This window comes from Amia ocellicauda, unplaced genomic scaffold (genome assembly GCF_036373705.1).
Source record: "Amia ocellicauda isolate fAmiCal2 unplaced genomic scaffold, fAmiCal2.hap1 HAP1_SCAFFOLD_40, whole genome shotgun sequence".
NCBI classification, from domain to species: Eukaryota; Metazoa; Chordata; class Actinopteri; order Amiiformes; family Amiidae; genus Amia; species Amia ocellicauda.
In genome coordinates, this window is record NW_027102973.1 from 74,688 (window position 1) to 88,658 (window position 13,971).

A 13,971-nucleotide genomic window follows, 5' to 3' on the forward strand; every position below is an offset into this window, starting at 1 on the left:
GAATCACAGGTTTTTTTAGGAAAAGGAAAGGATCCAAGTGCAGGCTTTAGCGTTGAAGCAGATAATCCAATAAGGGCAAAACGAGAGAGCATAAACAGGGACAGTCCAGGTCAAACGATCAAGCGAACAGGCTAGTAGAGAGATCCGAAAGGGGTAAACGAGAGAAGGAAGCAAGAGGTCAAAAATACACGGGAAGGCAATCAAGAAACAAGGCTTAGAATTGATTCAGGAGAGAATGCAAGACTTCGCGATGAATCTAGGAAACAGAGGGGTACTGTGTACTGTGAAGGAGAGAGGGATTGAACGAGGTGAATGAAGGATTGACCAATGATAGGAGAGGAGGACAGAACAGGTGCACCTGGTAGGGAAGAATGTGGAAAGACTGGTTTGACTGGACAAAGGACAAGAGAAGCACTAAACTAGTATTTGGGAGAGGGAGACCTCTGGTGGTGAACTAAGGTAGAAGCAGGGGAGACCGTGACAGTCTCCAAGGTTCTCATCGTAAATAACAAACAGAAATCAAACTACCTTCTGGCCTGACCTTCTAGCTTGACCTTATCTTTCTTAAGTATACAAGAGAGATTAACAGGTGTGAGAAAAGAATTTCTAACTTTCCTTCCACACATACATACATACATACATACATACATACATACATACATACATACGGAAAATAAATAATAGAATTTTGAATCACAATAAGATGTTATCAAGTACAGAAAAAGAAAATGTAATAAAATGTGATCTTAAATACATACAAATAAAGAAAATTGGTTTACTATTTCCAGATTCCTTTTTTGAAATACAATGACATGCATTACAAATGAGTATTTACATTATATTTACAGCCGGTGCTCGTGTGTCACTGTGTCCCTCAGGCTGTGGTAGGCGCTGACATATTGGGCAGCCAGGGTGGCTGTGTGTCCCTCCCCCAGGAGGACTGACCGTTTTTCTTTTTTCTAAGTTTTGTCACAGGTTGGGTGGGCATCCATTATGTTGTTACAGAATGTGTCCCTTATTTTGGGCTAAAGCTTTCCGTGGAGGGGAACGTGGATCAGTTTGTACCATTTTTGGGAAGATCTGCCTTGTTGGGGCGGAGCTGTGATCCAGGTGAACAGCAGATCGGGCATAGGTGGGCATGTGGGCAGAGGAGTAGGAAGGCCGGTCAAGCAAATAAGCTTGCTAAGGTACGCAGCAGCAGCAAGCAGCCCCCCCATCCAGCCAGCCAGCCAGTCTGGCTAGCAGTGACTGAGTGGTTGACAGACGGCAAGCAACGGAATGTACGTGCTCTGTGATGTCATAGCAGTCAGCTGAGAGAGGCTTGTGATGTCATCGCTGAGCTGTCTGTCTGTCTGTCTGTCTCTCTCTCTCTCTCTCTCTCTCTTCCTCTCAATTCAATTCATTTGTATTGTCAAAGCAATTGGACATACATACATACATACATACATATATACACTCACCTAAAGGATTATTAGGAACACCATACTAATACTGTGTTTGACCCCCTTTCGCCTTCAGAACTGCCTTAATTCTACGTGGCATTGATTCAACAAGGTGCTGAAAGCATTCTTTAGAAATGTTGGCCCATATTGATAGGATAGCATCTTGCAGTTGATGGAGATTTGTGGGATGCACATCCAGGGCACGAAGCTCCCGTTCCACCACATCCCAAAGATGCTCTATTGGGTTGAGATCTGGTGACTGTGGGGGCCAGTTTAGTACAGTGAACTCATTGTCATGTTCAAGAAACCAATTTGAAATTATTCGACCTTTGTGACATGGTGCATTATCCTGCTGGAAGTAGCCATCAGAGGATGGGTACATGGTGGTCATAAAGGGATGGACATGGTCAGAAACAATGCTCAGGTAGGCCGTGGCATTTAAACGATGACAATTAGCACTAAGGGGCCTAAAGTGTGCCAAGAAAACATCCCCCACACCATTACACCACCACCACCAGCCTGCACAGTGGTAACAAGGCATGATGGATCCATGTTCTCATTCTGTTTACGCCAAATTCTGACTCTACCATCTGAATGTCTCAACAGAAATCGAGACTCATCAGACCAGGCAACATTTTTCCAGTCTTCAACTGTCCAATTTTGGTGAGCTTGTGCAAATTGTAGCCTCTTTTTCCTATTTGTAGTGGAGATGAGTGGTACCCGGTGGGGTCTTCTGCTGTTGTAGCCCGTCCGCCTCAAGGTTGTACGTGTTGTGGCTTCACAAATGCTTTGCTGCATACCTCGGTTGTAATGAGTGGTTATTTCAGTCAAAGTTGCTCTTCTCTCAGCTTGAATCAGTCGGCCCATTCTCCTCTGTCCTCTAGCATCAACAAGGCATTTTCGCCCACAGGACTGCTGCATACTGGATGTTTTTCCCTTTTCACACCATTCTTTGTAAACCCTAGAAATGGTTGTGCGTGAAAATCCCAGTTACTGAGCAGATTGTGAAATACTCAGACCGGCCCGTCTGGCACCAACAACCATGCCACGCTCAAAATTGCTTAAATCACCTTTCTTTCCCATTCAGACATTCAGTTTGGAGTTCAGGAGATTGTCTTGACCAGGACCACACCCCTAAATGCATTGAAGCAACTGCCATGTGATTGGTTGGTTAGATAATTGCATTAATGAGAAATTGAACAGGTGTTCCTAATAATCCTTTAGGTGAGTGTATATATATATATATATATATATACATACATACATACATCCATACATGCTAGAAAGTCATTACTATGTTATCTTAAAGGCTAACTAAGCAGAACATATATCATTATAGAACAGAGTTCATAGGTCAACACATGGTTTTAGGGAACAGGCACATAGGTCAAACCGTTTGACATTGTCTCCAAGGTTCTCATCGTAAATAACAAACAGAAATCAAACTATCTTCTGGGCTGACCTTCTAGTTTGACCGTATCTTTCTTAAGTATACAAGAGAGAAAAACAGGTGTAAGAAAATAATTTCTAATTTTCCTTCTACACATATATACATACATACATACATATGTAGCGTTATGTTGGGTGTATTTGGATAAGAGCATTTGGGCTCTGAGCTGAAGCACGGATCTAAAGAAGACCTCTCCCCCACCAAAGTTATCAGATTTCCTTAGCTCATCAGCTTGGAACTGGTTTGCATCAAAGTGACAGTTTTGGGGAGGATGGCACCGAGAAGAGGCCAAATAGTTTGGAATTCTGCTATGAGATGTCTGGAGAAAGGGGCCTGTAGGTGATAAAAACTCTTTGAAGTGGATGAGAGCCGAAATCCCGACATAGAGCTACGAACCCGGGCCAACCGGCATTTCCAAAAGATGGCATGGATTGACATCAGTCATAAATCAAGCCCCCCTCCAATAGGACACTGGGGGCTGAAACCGAAATCCAATCTCAAGAACTCAGGGACCAATCACCTACTGATCTGACAGACTTTAAGGAACAGCGGACAGTCTTTCTCTCTCTCTTTCTCTCACCTGAACCAGAAACTCGCTGCCACAGCTCAACCTGTAGCTCTGTTGCCAGAACCGGAATCAGAAACCAACCAAGTCTTTGCCGGCAACAGAAGAGTTAAACTGGGAGAAGGAGATTGAGCCGTACGAAGAATTCTTTTAAAGGACTTTATTAAATAAATAACTTTACAGACCCACCTGATCAGTGGAGTTTTACAGCTGGACAATTGACTAAGTCGACTGAATACGAAAGTGTCAGTCACTTAAATAGCTATTTGAGTCTTAAGAAACTTGACCCTTGGAACAAACAGGGCCCTGCTTTCCTCAAAGACTTCGTCTTCAAGTAACTACGGTGGAACCCTGCTTACAAAGAAGATTTTGTGCACAGTCTTGGAGCATTCAAACCAGTGGAAAATCTGTTTGGAAAAGACTCTACATTCCCGAAACCCCAACTTCCAGGTGCATCGACTGAGTGGAAGTTCTTGGACAAAGCCGAACCAGACTGCCTTTGTTCCAAACCACACAGACCTCGTGCCGTGTGCTGTTATCTGAGCCCGAAGCCAGAGAGGCCTAAAAGCGACGAAGTTCAGATAAGTTTAACAGTTTGGAGTTTGTGATTCATGACATTTGAGAAATCAATTAGAAATGTTAATCTGTGATTCATAACTCTAGAATGTGTAATATCATTTAGTTTTCTTAAATATAAATGTGTGTTGCATTAAACTGTTTTGTTGATAATTTTAGAAATAAAATCTGTCAACGCCGAGAAATATCTTCTCATTCCTGTTTAACTGTTTAGTCTGAAATTGACACAAGTTAATAGACATTAGATTATTGGTGGCCCTGCCTATCCTTAATCATTGAATAATAATCAGTTAAGGGAAATTGTGGTAACAAATAGGATCTTTCTCGGCACCTAAACGTAAATGAGACTGATATATATATAACGAGAAGTTACCTGACATAAATACTAACCTGCGTAGTTATTTAATGTCTGACTAATAATACTAACGAGAGACTCACCTTCGTCTTACTAACCGGTATTGTAGTCAATGTAATTATAACCTTTTTTGTTTAACGATTAGTTAAACGGAATGTACGTGCTCTGTGCTGTCATAGCAGTAAGCTGAGAGAGGCTCGTCATGTCATCACTGAGCTGGCTGGCTGGCTGGCTCTCTGTGTGTGTGTGTGTGTGTATGTGTGTCTCTCTGTCTGTCTGTCTGTCTCTCTCTCTCTCTCTCTCTCTCCCTCTCAATTCAATTCATTTGTATTGTCAAAGCAATTGGACATGCATACATACATACATACATATATATGGAAAATAAACAATATGTGTACATCTCTTTCGGCATTAGTGGTGCCCTCACAGATGTGCAAGTTACATGACAGACAGACAGACAGACACACACACACTTTCACACACAGACAGACAGACACACACAGAAACACACACACATACTTTGACAGACAGACAGACAGACACACGCATATTATGGGTCTTTGTTGGGTAGTGAAATGGATAGCATCAGTCGCAGTGTGGGTAATGTCAGGGAGCCAATCATAGTCCCCGTTATTTGCATATCGTGGCGCAAAGCATTCTGGGAAAAGCAACTAAACACGTTTAGTCATGTATTTGTCCATAGTTTACACATGAGATGAAAGAGACAGTATGACGTATTGAGCACCTGGGATTCCTCATGTGTATGTGAGGGGCAGAGGAACCGGATCCCAAGTGTGCGTCCCAGGTGCTATAGGTTTCAAAGCATGCAGGGGAATAGGCACCCCACCCTGACACCTATAGAAGACTGGATAGGGAGATATAAATAGCAATGGGGAGACTCTTGTACTTGGTGTGGCTCTATCCATATAGTGGGGCCAGCAGCCACTTAGCAGGTGCAGCAATAGAAGCTCAGCCTGGGGAGACTGGATTTAGCATTTCCTCTCCATTTTGATAACTATCCATAATCATTTCTGCAAAATACTTCTATGATACCTATGTATGTTTTTTACTTGTACTATATTATACTATCAAGTATCAGTGTACACATACAATGTGACCTGTTACATTAATACAGAGGCCAGATCTCTAATAGCCACTGTCCCCTGATATTACACTTTTTTACAATCACTTTGGCACTCATTTCAGAACCTTGATGTCATTTTTCAAAACTCTAGACACTAAACTCACACTCGATGATCAAAATGCACATTTTTCAAAACTCTAACACTTTTTTACAATTGCTTGGATACAATACACATCAACCTCAGATCATTTGTTCATTGAACTAAAATGACACAACTTACATCAAAGTATTACCATTTCAAAATGCAATTCACACATTACATCTGAGATCACTGTCTATTCATTTCATTACAAAGATCTAACTATCAATTGATACAGCTGCTCAAAATGATAAGTGACTGTTGCATTACTCTTAATGCATAATTTTATGGAAACTGACAAACAATATTCCATGTTTCGATCATGAAAGTTTCAGGATAATGAGATCCATTGACACCAATAACCGAGGAGCATGAACCAGTTGGACTACATTATCTATGGATGTAATATTTCATCATCATTCATCATCATGTAGCACTTTTCCACACCATGTTTTCAGTGTGGAAGGAAAGTTAGAAATTCTTTCTCTAATACCTGTTTTTCTCTCTTGTATACTTAAGAAAGATAAGGTCAAGCTAGAAGGTCAGGCCAGAAGGTAGTTTGATTTCTGTTTGTTATTTACGATGAGAATCTTGGAGACAATGTCAAACAGTATGATTGAAGTGCCTGCTCCCTAATCCATGTGTTGATCTATGAACTCTGTCCTATAATGATATAAATTCTGCTTAGCTAACTTTTAAGATAACATAGTAATGACTTTCTGATTATAACCAGCTCTTTGATTTTTGTGTATAAAAGCTCTGACTGTTAAAATGAAGGCAGAGCGACTTTGGGATCTACTTGAGTCACTGTTCCTCTCCACGCTGCGTGTATTAAAGGCATTGCAACTAACGCTCCAACCTGGTTGAAGATGATTGTTCTTCCACATCAGATTTGACATTACTGTATGTATGCAGGCCCTTGTAATTGCTTTTCCAATACTGCCAACTGGTTATTGATGATTGATTTCACATTGTGGTACGAGTATCGAGTGAAATGAGTGCTATCCACCCCAGCAACACAGTGATAACATGGAGCCGGCAGGTCATCCAGGTCACAATAGAGGTCAAGCAGTGGGAGGAGGAAGACGTGGTGGTCAAAGGAATGGAAGGGGACATGCACCCCTTCTGAGAGGTGGTCGTGGGCCTCGTCATAGAGGAGGGCTTAGGCCTCACCAGAGAGGCAGCCATGGGCCTCATTTGAGAGGTGTTGGGGGAACGTGGTAGAGGACAAGGCCACGGACCAGACAGCGGCAGCAACAGCAAATAGTGTCTAGTGAAATCCGAGAAATAGTTGTAGAGCATGTTGTAAATCATGGCATGACCATGACTGAGGCAGCTACAATGATTCAATCAAACCTCAGAATCAACTCAGGATCAACTGTGGCCTCAATCATCAGAAATTTCCGTACTGAGAAGCGGCAAGTCTTCAGCATGCACTAAACATTAGGCTACTCTCAATTGTCAAATGACTGTATACTGCATACCAATGTGTAGCACAGAGTATAGTGTGCCTTTTGAAAGAAATGCAGACAGAGTGAAGCAGCTGATGACTGAGTATGTTCAGGTATGTTCAGTTTCAAGATGCCTCTTGTGAAAAATGGTTGTGAGAACCTGAACCTGAACACAGGGCTGATGGAAATTTAGAAGTACAGTAATCAATCCTTTGTTTTGCTTTTTACACTAAGCCAGGTGAGGAACACTGCAGTTGACATTTTACTGTAGTTTTGTTCTTTTTTGTAGCTAATTATTGTTGCATGGATTCAAAGAAACCTATGGTGTGATTTGATTGTATTGCATCAATACATTTCAGATTTTGTTCAATGATTCCACTGTGTCTGTAGTATTCTCTCTACTAGTCCTTTTACAGTGATGTATTTATGTGTAGTACCATAATGAAACATGTATCACATATTTTGTACTACAATATTTAATGATTGTACGAACAACTACACAGTGAAACTATCGGTATCTTCTGTGTTACTATGTTACTATGGTATTTCATGATAAATGAGTTATTTGAACCAACAAGTCTGCAAGTGCTAGGTTTCTTTAAAGATATGAAAGGCTGTTCAATGTTCAAAACATTGTATTGTGCAGTGTTACAAGTGATGACCGTTTTGAGTTTTGTGTCTAGTTTTGAAAAATGACATCAAGGTTCTGAAATTAGTGACAAAGTGATTGTAAAAAACTGTATATTCATCCTATTTAATGTGCTCTTTTAAAATGTACTTTTCTTTTTTATGTTGCCATTTCTGTTCTACCAATGTTTCAGTTGTTAGCCAAAGATTGACAGAGTACATCTCATACACACAGGCCAGACAGCAAGGATTTCTTTTTGAAATTCAATTACAAATGCTGCATGAATTCATCAATACGATTAGAGCTCCTGAAAACTCACTCTACAGCATCTCATTAGCAGTGAAAAGAAACCAAGAAAGTTGGGACAGTCGACTGTTTACCACTATGTAACATCACCTTTTCTTTTAATAACACTTATTAAGCACTTGGGCACTGAAGACACCACTTGGTTAAGTTTAGCAAGTGGGATTTCCCCCCATTCATCCATTATGCATTTCCTCAGCTGCGCAACTGCACAGGGCCTTCGTTGTCTTAATTTGCACTTCATAGTGCGCCACACATTCTCAATTCGGAGACAGGTCAGGACTGCAGGCAGGCCATGCTAGCACCCGCACTCTCTGCCTACGCAACCATGCGCTTGTAATCTGGGCAGAATGTGGTTTGGCGTTATCCTGCTGAAAAATGCAGGGACGTCCCTGGAAAAGATGATGTCTGGATGGCAGCATATGTTGCTCCAAAATGTGTACATCTCTTTCTGCAAAAATGGTGCCCTCACAGATGTGCGAGTTACATGACAGACAGACACTCATACACACTGTCACACCCACACACACACACACACTTTCACAGACAGACACACGCACACACACACACACACACACACACACTTTCACAGACACACACACACACACACACACTTTCACACAGAGACAGACACACACACACTTACATACATACATACATACATACATACAGTGAGGGAAAAAAGTATTTGATCCCCTGCTGATTTTGTGCGTTTGCCCACTCACAAAGAAATGATCAGTCTATAATTTTAATGGTAGGTGTATTTTAACAGTGAGAGACAGAATAACAGCCAAAAAATCCAGAAAAACGCATTTCAAAAAAGTTATAAATTGATTTGCATGTTAATGAGGGAAATAAGTATTTGATCCCCTATCAATCAGCAAGATTTCTGGCTCCCAGGTGTCTTTCATACAGGTAACGAGCTGAGATTAGGTGCACTCTCTTAAAGGGAGTGCTCCTAATCTCAGCTCGTTACCTGTATAAAAGACACCTGTCCACAGAAGCAATCAATCAATCAGATTCCAAACTCTCCACCATGGCCAAGACCAAAGAGCTGTCCAAGGATGTCAGGGACAAGATTGTAGACCTACACAAGGCTGGAATGGGCTACAAGACCATCACCAAGCAGCTTGGTGAGAAGGTGACAACAGTTGGTGCGATTATTCGCAAATGGAAGAAACACAAAATAACTGTCAGTCTCCCTCAGTCTGGGGCTCCATGCAAGATCTCACCTCGTGGAGTTTCAATGATCATGAGAACGGTGAGGAATCAGCCCAGAACTACATGGGAGGATCTTGTTAATGATCTCAAGGTAGCTGGGACCATAGTCACCAAGAAAACAATTGGTAACACACTACGCCATGAAGGACTGAAATCCTGCAGCGCCCGCAAGGTCCCCCTGCTCAAGAAAGCACATGTACAGGCCCGTCTGAAGTTTGCCAATGAACATCTGAATGATTCAGAGGAGAACTGGGTGAAAGTGGTCTCAGATGAGACCAAAATCAAGCTCTTTGCCATCAACTCAACTCGCCGTGTTTGGAGGAGGAGGAATGACCCCAAGAACACCATTCCCACCATCAAACAAGGAGGTGGAAACATTATGCTTTGGGGCTGTTTTTCTGCTAAGGGGACAGGACAACTGCACCGCATCAAAGGGACGATGGACGGGGCCATGTACCGTCAAATCATGGGTGAGAACCTCCTTCCCTAAGCCAGGGCATTGAAAATGGGTCAAATACTTATTTCCCTCATTAACATGCAAATCAATTTATAACTTTTTTGAAATGCATTTTTCTGGATTTTGTGGCTGTTATTCTGTCTCTCACTGTTAAAATACACCTACCATTAAAATTATAGACTGATCATTTCTTTGTCAGTGGGCAAACGTACAAAATCAGCAGGGGATCAAATACTTTTTTCCCCCACTGTACATACATATATATGGAAAAGAAACATTACAAGTATAAATCACAATAAGATGTAATAAAGTACAGATAAACAAAATGTAATAAAATGTGATCTTTTTGAAAATGCAGGGACGTCACTGGAAAAGATGATGTCTGGATGGCAGCATATGTTGCTCCAAAATGTGTACATCTCTTCTGCAAAAATGGTGCCCTCACAGATGTGCGAGTTACATGACAGACAGACAGACAGACACTCACACCCACACACACACACTTTCACAGACAGACATACACACACACACACACACACTCACTTTCACACAGAGACAGGCACACACACACACACATACATACATACATACATATGGAAAAGAAACAATACATTTATAAATCACAATAAGATGTAATAAAGTACAGAAAAACTAAATGTAAGAAAATGTGATCTTTAATACACACAAATATGTATGGCTGGTCGGATGCGTCTTGGACTCGGGTTCCTCTTCATTACGTATAACGCTTTTGCCTTTTGCTAAAGCTTTCCGTGGAGGGGATCGTGGGTGAGTTTGTACCATTTTTGGGAGGATCTGCCTTGTTGGGGCGGAGCTGTGATCCAGGTGAACAGCAGATCGGGCATAGGTGGGCATGTGGGCAGAGGAGTAGGAAGGCCGGTCAAGCAAATAAGCTTGCTAAGGTACACAGCAGCAGCAAGCAGCCCCCACATCCAGCCAGCCAGCCAGTCTGGCTGGCAGTGACTGAGTGGTTGACAGACGGCAAGCAACGGAATGTACGTGCTCTGTGATGTCATAGCAGTCAGCTGAGAGAGGCTCGTGATGTCATCGCTGAGCTGGCTGGCTGGCTGGCTCTGTGTGTGTGTGTGTGTGTGTGTGTGTCTATGTCTGTCTGTTTTTCTGTTTGTCAGTCTGTCTGTCTGTCTGTCTCTCTCTCTCTCTCTCCCTCTCAATTCTATTCATTTGTATTGTCAAAGCAATTGGACATACATACATACATATATATATATATATGTAGCGTAAGGTACACTTTTAAATTTCAATTAAAGAAGTGAATTCATAGTATCACCTTATCACGAATCCTGGAGTCTTGTAGAACTCAATTTCTGTAATCATTGGACGCAGACACCAATTCCAAAGATATAAATTGTCAAATTTATTTAAAAACAAAGACTAAATGTAGCACTACACTAACTATACAAAAGGGAAAAACTAATTAAAATTCAACTCTAGATCAACAAATCAAAGACAAATCACTTCCGTGACCAAATCAAAGACCATGGGATCACATAGGATAACACACAAATTGTTAAACAAAAAAGGTTATAAACACATTGACTACAATACCGGTTAGTAATTCTAGGAATCACTAAGAAACAGTTGAAAGTGCTAAATTGCAGTTTCAGAAGATGAAAAAAAACTGTAACTGATGGGATATGTAGTACTTTATACTCGAATGGTCTATGCGATTACACCCTGTTGGTGTTATTAAGAACGCCAAGTACCAGAATGCAGAGCGGGACTGTTTTTTGTGCCGTGACTTGTTGGGGGAAAAAGGCGCAGAAAAAACGGACGAGAAGGTGAAGGTAGTATGGCGGTGATGCACGCGTTGGTGAAGTGGGAAAGCGGGGTCGACAAAGACTCTTACAGCGTGATTCCCACTGCTTGCTTTCGCAATTTTGATTTATTCAGCATTGCTGATGATGACGAAGAGACGACTCGAAACTTCAGAGCAGAGTGGAGAGACACGAACAAACCTCCAAAAGGTGGATGGCCTGTCCATGAAGCGCAGATCATTATGACTGGTAACAATGTTTATTTTAAAAAAAAAAAACATTAAAGTCTTTACATGCTATTTGATATATACAATCACAGTATATTTGAAATGAATGTTTAAGTTATTAATGTGTTGTACTTCTAACATACTCTTATAACATGGTAGGTGGTGGTGAGGGCGCTAAAAACTCGTCATACTTGACTGGCATTTGTAAGAACGATTTATTGTGTGTTGTGCTTTACAATAAAATCCCCCAAATCACAAAATAAATTAAACCAGATATAATTTAACTTCAGTTTTGATTCAGTGTTGGCTGTTCATCTTAATTTGTATGGTCAAAGCACAGTATTTTTATGACACATAAATATAATCCCCAAATATCTGTGGACATAATGCAGGGTTTTATTTATTTTATTTTTATTTTAGGAAAAGAAGGCGAACTAAGAAGAAAACTTAATGACCTAACAAAAATGCCCTGTCCTAAAATGAAGAGAGTACCTAAACCAAACAAAAAACTTCAAATTTCAGATGATAGTGACCTTGATGAACCACAGTTACCGGTGAGATAATTACTGCAAATATTAAATAAATGTATTGCAGGATTGTTTTTTTTTAAATCATTTTCATATATATATATATATATATATTCATTTTAAACTCTTTTTCTCTCTGAATACAGCACAAAATAAGAAAGAAAACCGATGGAGCATCAAGAATTAGATCCCGTCATATTCTACAGACATTTAAAGAGTCCAGTGAAGTTGTGCTACAGCAAAACGTTAAGCAGCTCGAAAAGGAAAACACAAGACTTAAAAATGAAAACCAATGTCTTCGAAACCGTATGGTTGATGGTAAGTTTTTTTATTTATAGCAAATAATTCCTTACCTTGATAAATGTTATTCTTCAGTAATTTAGATTCCAGAGTAATGTATTATAGTTGATCATACTGAAGTAATCTAGAACCACAATACAGACTCTTAATGTGCACTGTCTAATAGTTTAATAATACTGATTATTAAATAAAGTTTTTCAACATAACTTCATAATCCTACATTAATGACTATATGCATTGCATTAGACCTGGTAATTCTTGTATTTTATCTCTTCTATTTTTTTCGTAGCTAATGTTAATGACCCACAAAAAGGTCAGTTTGCCAATAACATAGAGCAAGTCTCTCAAGTATAATTGCAGGCATTGATGGTTTTGTTTTCACTTTGTATTAAATATATTACTAGAAATGATTATCATTTAATACTAAGGTTTTTTTCTCCAGAGATTCCAGACCTTTTGGACAATCTGAAAAAAATTGTAACAAAAGCCACATTTATCAGCAATGAAGACAAAAGTGTGTCACCATCAAGTGGTTCTGACAGCCCCACAGCAAATTGTTCTGAATCTGACAAAGAATCACCAAAACAGGTATAACACTCTTGGTCTACAATATTACAAAGACAAGGTAAAAATATATATATTGAAAACAAATATTGGTTGTAAACAATCTAATGATGCTACATTATCAGTTATATTCATAGTTATAGTTGATAATAAGAATGTAATTGAATTATGGGTGTCACAGATTCACTGACTTTATTATGTCTGTAAATTAATAAACTTAGAATTGAGACATACTGTGGTCTTTAATAACACATTTCTGTAACAAAATCACAGCCTTACTGATAATGTATTCCACTTAACATAATATAAGAATAGTTTGGGGATAAACTTGTTTTTTATTTACCATTGTCTTTTAGGTGGAAATATTCCCAGGCACTGGAGTTTACATTGACAAACTGTCCTGGATCCTTGCAGAGAGGTGCAGCACGAATACGTCATATGCAAGAACCCTGACAGTTGCTGTCTTTGACTTTCCAACATTATTAAAGAGCAATCTTCGTGGTGGTGGCAGCAAGAGAGATCCAACTTCGGAGAAAAAGACACCTCTGGATCGCTTAAAGGTGGAAGCCATATATGGTATGTAAATGCTGTTGTACAAAATTTCTAACTCTCCTTTTTAACTGTATAGAACACAAAGGGTTAGCATTTGAAATGTTCCTTTGGCCTTTGTTTTAGTTTCAGAGACTAGAGTTAATTTATTAATAAATAATAATACCTTACATGTAGCAGCTGGAAAGATCCCAAAGTGCTCTACAGACTCACTTCACCCACCACCCTCTGGGGTGCAGCCATTTTGTACCAGCAGATTACTACACAGCAGTAAAGGTGGAGTCATAACAAATTTGTTAGACCTGATTGAGGGAAGCCTGACTTAGAATTCAGCCACGTC

General features: G+C 40.1%; 1 non-coding gene across 1 annotated transcript; it reads left to right on the forward strand.

The window, feature by feature from the left end:
• Positions 1 to 10,385: 10,385 nt before the first annotated feature.
• Positions 10,386 to 10,500, forward strand: LOC136734557 (U5 spliceosomal RNA). Its single transcript, XR_010810533.1, has one exon. It is a non-coding gene; the product is annotated as a U5 spliceosomal RNA (small nuclear RNA).
• Positions 10,501 to 13,971: the final 3,471 nt, after the last annotated feature.